The sequence below is a fragment of the Miscanthus floridulus genome, chromosome 11 (assembly GCF_019320115.1).
Source record: "Miscanthus floridulus cultivar M001 chromosome 11, ASM1932011v1, whole genome shotgun sequence".
Taxonomy (NCBI): Eukaryota; Viridiplantae; Streptophyta; class Magnoliopsida; order Poales; family Poaceae; genus Miscanthus; species Miscanthus floridulus.
In genome coordinates this window covers 47894376-47904352 of record NC_089590.1, presented here as the reverse complement: position 1 = coordinate 47904352, position 9977 = coordinate 47894376, and the positions used below count along the sequence as shown (strand labels likewise).

The window sequence follows — 9977 nt, the reverse complement described above, 5'->3', positions numbered from 1 at the left end:
GCATGGCATCTCACTGCGCCTCACTTGTCCGTATACGTCCCAGCAAAATGGACGAGCTGAGCGGGTCTTGCGCACGATCAATGACAGTGTGCGTGCACTACTGTTCCATGCTTCTGTCCCACCCCATGTTTGGCCGGATGCTCTCAGCACTGCTACATACTTGATCAACCGCCGACCATGTCGCCTACGCGCTCAGCAAACCCCGCATGAGCTCCTCTTCGGCGTGCCACCCACATATGACCGCCTACGCACTTTTGGTTGCCTATGCTACCCTAACACTGCTGCTACCTCACCGCACAAACTCGCCCCCCGCTCGATCAAGTGCATCTTCTTGGGTTATCTAGCTGAACAACGGGGATATCGCTGCTACGACCCTGAGTCTCGTCGTGTACTAACCTCTCGTCATGTATATTTCGATGAGAACGTTTTTCCTTTTGCTCAGGAGCTACCTGTGCCAGCCACTGCGTCGCCAGCACATTCTCAGCCTCTTCAGGACGTGATGATTCTGCCCCCACCTCGTCGTCAGCAGGCTGCTGGTGCTCCAGCTCCACAACCTGTGGTCAGCACTATTAGTGTGCCACAGGAGCATCAGCCGAGCACCACATCTTCCACGTCTACGACGGCTGCGGCCACCAGCTCTGGGTCCACAATGGTGCCGCTTCACCTCATCGACGACCATGCTGATGTGCAGCCACCATCACGAACTGCCACACCTCCGGCGGATTCTACAACAGCAGCCACGATGTTTGGTGCAGGGCTAGCCGAGCCACCTCGGCATCCCATGATGACTCGAGGCCGACACGGCATCGTCCTCCCCAACCCGAAGTACGCCAACCTCACCACCACCACGACGCCGTCTTCTCCACCAGGCTCCATCCGTGCCGCGCTCCGCGATCCAGCATGGCGGCAGGCGATGCAAGAGGAGTACGATGCCCTCGTGTCCAATGGCACCTTGACACTTGTGCCACGGGCGGCTGGTGTGAACGTCATCACAACAAATTGAACCCCGACGGAACCCTGGAGCGCCGCAAGGCTCGATGGGTGGTCCATGGGTTCAACCAGCGTGCGGGCATCGACTTCCACCATATTAGCTAATCTACCGTTACCTTGTGTGAACACAGTAAGGGAAGGCGGTGCCAAAAAGGCCCCCTGCTGTGATACTGTAGCCGCTGCAGGTGCAGGCGCCGCACGGCTCACCTGCAGCACTGTAGCCATGCAGTGGCCGGCGCAGAGTCAGTCTTGTATGTTATCTAGTTACTATTACAGCATGTGGGCTGTACTGGAACTAGATAGATAGAGTTGTATAAATAGACTACCACGGCAACTCAGTAAAGAGAGTTCAGATTTACCATCACACAGACAGGGCTTCGGCCAACGCTGGTGTCTTGTATTGTGCGTGCTTGCTCTGTTCTCCCTTCTTCTAGCTCTGGTCGTAGTGCGTGGCACGGACAAAGCCTACTCGTGGTCGGCACGGCTAGTGGGTGCTCGGCAAGATCGGCTGAGTGGTTCACTCACCTGAGCCGGTGATCCAGTGGGCCAACACACCAGACCTCGCCAGTCGTCAAGCCTGCAACAATTCGGATAGTCCTTCATCTTGCAGCTTCGCGTTCGTGGCCGGTACATCAACTTGACGTCAAGAATGCGTTCTTGCACGGCGACCTTGCCGAACAAGTGTTTTGCCATCAACCTGCAGGCTACGTCGATCAGAGATACCCGAACCATGTTTGTCGTCTTGTCAAGTCCCTCTATGGACTTAAACAAGCGCCCAAGGCATGGTTTCAGTGTCTTGGTGGCTACCTCCGGCGCATTGGCTTCATCTCCACGGGCTCTGACGCATCGCTCTTCGTCTTCACTCACGCTGGTCAGACAGCTTATTTGCTTGTCTATGTCGATGACATCCCGCTCACCGCCTCGACAAGTGATTTCTTGGCACACATCGTCAAGCTGCTTCGCCAAGAATTTGCAATCAAGGATCTTGGTGACATACGTTTCTTCCTCGGTGTGCAAGTTCGGCGCGACGAACATGGCTTCTTCCTCAACCAAGCTCACTATGCTGAAGACATTCTTGAACGCGCTGGGATGCTGAACTGCAAGTCTGCTCCGACACCGGTCGACACCAAGCCAAAGCTCTCCCTGACGGAGGGTGCCCTCTTCAACGACCTGACGTTCTACCGCAGCATTGCAGGTGCACTCCAGTACCTGACCTTGACACGTCCTGATCTTGCATATGCTGTGAATCAGGCGTGCTTGTTCATGCACGCGCCACAGGACATGCATTGGGGACTTGTCAAGCGCATTCTCCGGTATCTGCGTGGAACACTCGACAATGATCTGCGCATCTCGGCATCACCGACGACGCACCTGACTGCCTACTCCGACGCAGATTGGGCAGGGTGCCCCGACACCCGACGATCCACATCAGGCTACTGCGTGTTCCTTGGTGACTCGTTGGTCTTCCAAACGACAGACCACGGTATCTCGATCAAGCGCCGAAGCCGAATACCGCGGCGTGGCACACTGGTGCTGGCTCAGGAACCTTTTGCAAGAGCTGCACGTTCTAATCAACAAGGCCACAGTAATTTATTGTGACAACATTTCAGCGGTGTATCTCTCTGAAAATCCAGTTCATCATCGGCGTACAAAGCATGTCGAGCTGGATCTGCACTTCGTGCGCGAGAAGGTTGCACTTGGGCAGCTTCGAGTTGTTCAAGTACCAACTACACACCAGTATGCTGATATCATGACGAAGGGTTTGCCCAGTGCATTGTTCAACCAGTTTGAGTCTAGCTTGTGCGTTTCTAACACCGATGATGTAACTGAGGGGGGGTGTAGAAGAACAGGTCTATGATCCTAGTCTTCCGGGTCTTCCTGGCATGTAGGAAACCGTTGGTCCTCTAGACCACTCGTTCTCTGTATATGTACAAGCTCCATCTGATGAATACAATTGAGCACTTCTGTCACGTGTTCTCTTACAGAGATGATCTATGTTTCCTAATTTCGGCTACACAGGTACATAATATGCTGTACTGATGCACACATTTACCTCAGAAATTCCATTCCTGTATGCTGCTTTCTACTCCAAATTAATTCCAGATTTGGGTGTTATATGCATGCGAAACCTTTTTTTTTCTAATGGCTCACATTGTCATGTGATAGCTGCATGTCCAGATGATGAAAATCTCTGCTGTTCTGGAGCCTGTGATTAGAATGCCTCCTGTTACATGGGAATACAGGTTGATGATCTTCAAAGGTTCACAGCATGTTCATATAACATCCCCTTCCCTATGTTCTATCAAATGCAGCTTCTTGCAGCTTTGCCGCTAAGCCCCTCTCCTATCTACATTCAAATCCTGTATGCTTCTTTCTGTTTCTGCATATATTTACATGATTTATTCATGGTTGAAATGACGACCTTCAAATTGCTAATTGTTTGTAGACGATGGTATGTGTCGATAGCATGCTGTGGTTACCTGATTATTACACTGCTATATGGCTTACCTGATGATGAGCAAGACAACAGTTTTGATTTGACCCCGTTGCATACTTTACTTTGCAGGTTGCTTTGTACATCCTGTACTTTGGTTATTCTAAATAGTGCACCAAAGGGAGGCCCGCTTCCTCCAATGAAACAAAATCCAATTCAGGTTAGCTCATGGTCCAACAATGAAAAATATTGGACTCTTTTTGTCCAACTCTACCTAGGTTTGACAAATGATTCAAATCGATCATGATGACCTTCTTTTTTGCCTAACTGGAATGAAACAGTATGGTCCACATAGTAGTTTTCTTTTTCAAAGCTATGGATAACAATTTGAATGCCTTTTGTCAGTTTTGCAACTAAACCAGTAATCATCCTACATAAAAGAAGACCAATTGAACCTAATCACACACTGTCCTTCAGTTCCTAATACGTCATTATGTAACTCTTTTTCCTTCTAATGCAATGCCATTGCAGACTTCATTGCAACATGTGTAAGCAACTGTGATCTTAGGGGAGACCTCCTTTTTTTGCAGGTATCAGAATCTGGTACAGCACACACTACCAGTGGTTCCATAGGCCAGCGACATTAGGCCAAATACAGGCCGAAGAACCACTACTTCTCACAGACCGGCCTGGTGGGAAGATGCTGCCTCAAACGTTTTCTTGCCTACACTAGTGATGCCTGCTTCAATGTTTTTGGAGTACTGCTATGTAGAGGATCAACTTTTATGTGAGCTATTTTTCGGTCATGGAACGGTATTTTTCTCCCACAACATTTCAACATAAGCATCAACATAAGCTAAATTTTAACAGAAGCGAACAGGGAGAATTTATCTTTTGCTACCCTTACGTATGCACACCACAAATAATCCATGCATATATGTTCTAGAAGGAAAAAAACAATATTAGCTGGCTCTGCCTAGCCCGCGGCAATTGCCGCGGGGTTCTTGCTAGTTCCTGTTGAAGCCGTCACACCAACAGAAGAGTACTACTCCTATAGTATGCAAGAAGTAGCTAGGCATCTAGGCGTGTGCGGTGTGGCGTTGTGGCCTACTGCAACAATGGTGTGTGCCGCTGCCGCGTACGCGTGCGTGCACCAACAAGCGAACAGGCTGTCTGCAAACCGGCCGGTACGAGCCCACAGCACCAGACCACGTCGCGCGTACCGCATCAGATCAGGTGGGCGTCCTCGGCAGGTCGGCCCTCGCCGTCGCCGTCGCCGAAGCCCGCGGACTCGGAAAAAAAGCAGATGAGTGCGTGTGCGCCCCGCGCAAACCAAAGCTGTGCATGGAGTCTGGAGCCGGCCTTCTGCCTCCTTCCCTCCTGCGCCATCTGCGGTGATTCCGTGGGGACCCTGCTCCGGGTGACTTGCTGCAAGAGCGAGAAGGACGCGCGCGCGCGCAGCATGAGAGGTTGGCGCTCCTCGCCGGCCCCGCACGCAACATCATCCGATCCACTCCATCGGGCATCGCCTGCAGGGTCTGCGTGCCGTGCCGAGATGCCGATGCCGCGGTGCCAGCGGTAAGGCGACCCTGCCGCGGCAGCTTCTGCTAGCTGTAAGGCTGAGGACGGACGTCACGGCCACTTTTGGCCAACATTTAGCGGTGCCGCCGCGCCCGATCGCAAATTGAAATTTGTGTGCCTAGCAACCGTTCTAGTGGAATTTGAGATATAATTAAAAATTTAGTGGTACTCCAATAGACTGTAGTCAAGAGCTAGGCATATGTAGACGAGACGACCCATTTTAATTCACGATTTGTAGTGTAGAGCTACTAAAACCTGAACACGTACAACTTGTTTTGGCCATCACCACGTCGACGGTCGGCTGAATCTAGTGGTCTATTTTAGGGTACGTTTGGATAGAAGACACGTTCAGTTTCTAATGACATTCATGTGAATCACTTCTAAACGATCTTTCCAACGAGTGACTTGGAACCGAAATATTTCACCTGTTTCTACATATGCACGTGAAATGGCTGGAGATGGGTTTCGCACATATTCTCATCTCATTGCTTCTTCTTTTTTTTTGTTATTTTTTAGTGCAGCAAGTTAAAATGGTTTGTATTTAAGTTGTTCTTCATCCACATAAAGTTTAGAACTTTTTAGCATATTTTTATTTACATGACTTTTATGAATTGGAATCTGATCTACCGGCCAACCGGTTTTATAAAGTGATTTCAATTCATCATTAGAAATGTTTCTTGAGACAATCTGTGTCTCAAACGTTTCGATGAGAATCCGAAGCCCTGCCAAACACATCCTTAATCTAAAAGAAAAAAAATGGCTTGATGCAGCACTTGTGTGTATTCTTAGGGACTAATACAGGATCACTAGTTCATTATTAGAACACCTAAAGTGGATTGAGACTAGGGTATACCATTAGCAGACGATCTGGCCATTTGAGGTTATCAGCGATGACACGTGTCTTCCAGAGTGAGGCACACCTAGACGCGGAAGGGTGATGTAGTTAACGTTGATCCCGTAGACCTACGGTCGTGCCAGACTACCTTCTGGTGGCGGCGCTACGTCCTGGTGGTGGCGTCACACTCCTGGTCCGGCGTCAGTAATAAAGAGAAGGACATTAGGGGTGGTGGCCTTCTAGTACTGCTGCACATTGATATGGATCGGACTCTTTAACATTAGGTCTTGGCTAAACCTCAGAACGATGATTTCGGAGAGACCTAGCGGTCCGTTTTAATTAATGGCACGTAGTGCAACAGGAGGCCACAACCTTGGAGCAGTTAACACCTCCCATCAAAGGTGCGTTCGTGGTGCTGCCCACTTCAGACACGGTCTCATGACCTTTCAGAGATCAACCCAACATACTACCCCTCTACCCTTGATCGAAAGGCATCCTTTTTTCATCATGAGAAACAATAAACCAACGCAAAACACATTGTAACTACTAATTAAGTGCAACATGCCATTTTAATTTTTGAATGAAAGGTTTGTTCTTAGTCTTTTGAGGAGTTGGATGCCTAAATGGTCCCCTTAGTGAGTGGTACAATGGAACTCCAAGGAGACACATTAGGGAGAGAACGACGCCTCATGTCACTGTCGCTTGTCCAGGAAAACCCGACAAGTTTCCCCATGAGAGACTCAAGTAACGAGAGGGAGGTGACTTCGACGACACTTACAAAGAAGGAGCAACACCCGTGGGCGTTTGACATTGTTAGGTCAAGCAGGCTTTCACCTAGCACCACCCACCTCACCATCGCCACACACAATACAAGTCGGTCCACGAGCATCGCACCCAGCGTACAACCATCGCAGCCACCTCGGAAGGCACCAAGGGAGAAAACTCGACATCTGATGCCTCTCGCTGCTACGAGAAGGCACAACAGCCGAAGGCAAGCACACGATGAAGATGTAGGGAGGCCCTCAACCACGCCGAACCATCTATGCCATTGTGCCCCCGCCGAGCTGTTCGATGCTGACTCGCGCACGCACATGGCCACCAATATCTAGCTCGATGGCCTCCCTCCGCTCTAGAAGTGCTCGCACCCGCCCCGCTTAGCCACCACCGCCCTAGTCAGGTCCTGCTCGCTGCAGTTTTTTTAGACTGCAGCTGCAACCATGGTTGCAAAATACAAATAGTTACAGTCCAAACAGCTGCAGCGAGCAAACCAATAAAGATTAATCTGCTGTATTCTCCCTCCGTTTCAAAATAAATGCCATTCTCACTTTTAAAAACGCAATGCCAACTTCAGCTACGCCGGCCGTCATCAAAATCAGATCGATGCGATGCTCCCTACTGCTGATTGTTATTGTGCAACGTCGAGTCGACTATAGTGGAGATCAAAAAATCTTGTACACGAATTGTGTGAGGCGGTCTTTTGACCATGCTTGTTCCAGACTACTGTGACACGCATATTACAGGCATGTTTAGCTACTTCGAACAGAACTAGGCAGGGCAGGACCATACAGTAGTACCAGTATCTCGTAGATGAGCTGGCGGCCTGGCGTACAAACAACTACGGAGTACTACACACATCCCTGACACGGCCGAGTGCGAGTAGACTGCAGACATGCAAAATGCGCCTGTCAGCCTGCAGACTGCAGTGGTGCGCACAAGCTGGTTCTCGGGTGCAAGCGAGCTCGTGCCGCTGCTGCGATAACGCCTGCGCCCTCCGGTGATTCCGTGCGTGCTCGCTCCGGCAGGCTGCATTGCTGCAGCAAAGGACGAGGACCGGCCGGGCAGCAGATGGTACGAGTACGACGGACGTCTGCCATCTTCGGCGAACGGCGATGCCCGCTGTTCCGAAGTGTGTGTGTGACCGACTGACCAGACCAGCCTCGCGCTCGTCAGAATCACATGATCACATCGATATGACGTGATTGATGCTCCGTTTGCTACCGCGGTTTGTCTGTACAGCGTGTACGATGGTGGACCATGGACATAAATCTTCCACACCAGATATACTTTTGCAAGAAATATTTGGGATTTTAGGGGGTTTGCTTATAGTCCTTGAGAGAAATAATTTTAGGCCCTGTCGAAACACAGTTTTTTTTTAAAAAAAAAAGTCTCTGGTTAAATTGTACTCCCTCCATTCCAAATCATTATGAGATATTTTGGTCTTTTTAGACACGTAACGTTTGCTATATCCTATATCTAGATACGTAGTACCCGATCCCTCTGTCCACAAACGAATACTGTTTTCACTTTTCGATGAGTCAAATGTTTCAAGTTTGATCAAAATTATATAAAAAAAGGGCTACTATTTATATTACAAAATAAGTACCACTAAAATATTTATAAAAGATATTTTTGTAGGAGGCCTAGTTGGTGGCGACATAAATGTTGATACTGTTCAGTATTCACTATAAACTTAGACACATAACATGGTTGCAGCCGTGTGCTATCTGGGTGACATTCGAGAGCCACCGGATCCGACGATCAACAAGAAGCTCCAAGAGGCAATACTGCATCCTCGGCTTTGCCCTCCGCAGCAGGCAGAGAGTTCCCTCTCTTGGCGCAGGTGCCGCGAACTCGCGGCCTGCCCAATGAGACGACCCTCTCTTGGTGCTAAGGACTCTGTCGCCCACACCATACACGGGAACAGCAACCTGAAAGGTTCTAATATAGCTAGAGAGGAAGTAAATAGCCTATCTAAAAATCTACAAACCAACTAGAGCAATTTGATTAGTATGATAAATAGCGAAATGCAAACTTGCTCTAGCTCTACAAGGGTTGCAAGTCACATATCCAATAATTCTAGTTACTACGATCACTATACACACAATTTGCTAAGTCACTACTAACTAAGAGCTCTCACACTTTCTACACTAAAAAGCTCCACTAGATGAACTTAAGCTACAAAGCAAGCTCTCAATTCTAGCTACACTAAAAAGTTTACTATAACTATTTTGCGGGTATGTAAATGAGAAAGTAAGGTGATTATACCGCCGCGTAGAGAAGTAAACCAATCACACGATGATTACTAACTCAATCACCGGGAGAATACCAAAGGGCAAGAGACAACCAATTTTCTCCCGAGGTTCATGTGCTTGCCAACATGCTACGTCCCCGTTGTGTCGACCAACACTTGGTGGTTCGACGGCTAAGAGGTGTTGTACGAACCTTGTCCACACAATTGGACACCGTAAGAACCTACCCACAAGTGAGGTCACTCAATGACACGAGCAATCCACTAGGGTTACCTTTCGACGCTCCGCCGGGAAAGGTACAAGTCCCCTCACGATCACCGGAGATGGCCACGAACAATCACCAACTCGTGCCAATCCTTCGCCGCTGCACCAAGCCATCTAGGTGGTGGCAACCACCAAGAGCAATAAGCGAATCCGGCAGCGAAACACGAACACCAAGTGCCTCTAGATGCAATCACTCAAGCAATACACTTGGATTCTCTCCCAATCTTACAAAGATGTTGAATCAATGATGGAGATGAGTGGGAGGGCTTTGGCTAGGCTCACAAGGTTGCTATGTCAATATAAATGGCCAAGAGAGTGAGCTCGAGCCAGCCATGGGGCTTAAATAGAGAGCCTCCACGAATAGAGTCGTTGGCTCTCTGTTCACTGAAAATTTAGGACGACCGGACGCAGGACCCCAGCGTCCGGTCGCGCGATGCACGCCACGTGGCCCCTGCTTCAAACGCTGATCGCTCGATCTCAACGGTCATCAGTACATTTAAGTAGTGACCGGACGCGCTGCTCAAAGTGACCGGACGTAGGACCCCAGCGTCCGGTCATTTCCAGTAAGGTTTCAGTCGCGACCGGACGCGTCCGGTCACACGCCATCTTATCTGTGCGACGCCACATCAACACGACCGGACGCTGAACAGTGTTAGCTAGAGTTCGATTGCCTGCGTCCGGTCAAGAAACCGAGGACGACCTTCACTGCGCGCCACTGGCCGTACGCAGACCCAACGTCCGGTGCACTCTGTGAAACCCTGTCTTTTCTGTACAGGGCGCCGATGGCACCGTCGGTGAAGCTTCGAACCCTCACTCCCAAGTGCTAAACACAATATGTATCACC

The 9977-nt window shown here is 49.6% G+C and overlaps 1 long non-coding RNA gene across 3 annotated transcripts; it reads left to right on the top strand.

Annotated features, from left to right (window-relative positions):
• The first annotated feature begins 2949 nt into the window (after positions 1 to 2949).
• Positions 2950 to 6988, top strand: LOC136490727 (uncharacterized). Of its 3 annotated transcripts, XR_010767846.1 has the most exons (5): positions 2950 to 3009; positions 3157 to 3250; positions 3557 to 3644; positions 4015 to 4237; positions 6551 to 6988. It is a non-coding gene; the product is annotated as an uncharacterized lncRNA (long non-coding RNA). The 3 variants fall into 3 exon arrangements; XR_010767845.1 differs by lacking the exon at positions 6551 to 6988 and having other exon boundaries at positions 4015 to 4316; XR_010767847.1 differs by lacking the exon at positions 6551 to 6988 and having other exon boundaries at positions 2953 to 3009; positions 3157 to 3233; positions 4015 to 4316.
• The last annotated feature ends 2989 nt before the right edge of the window (positions 6989 to 9977 follow it).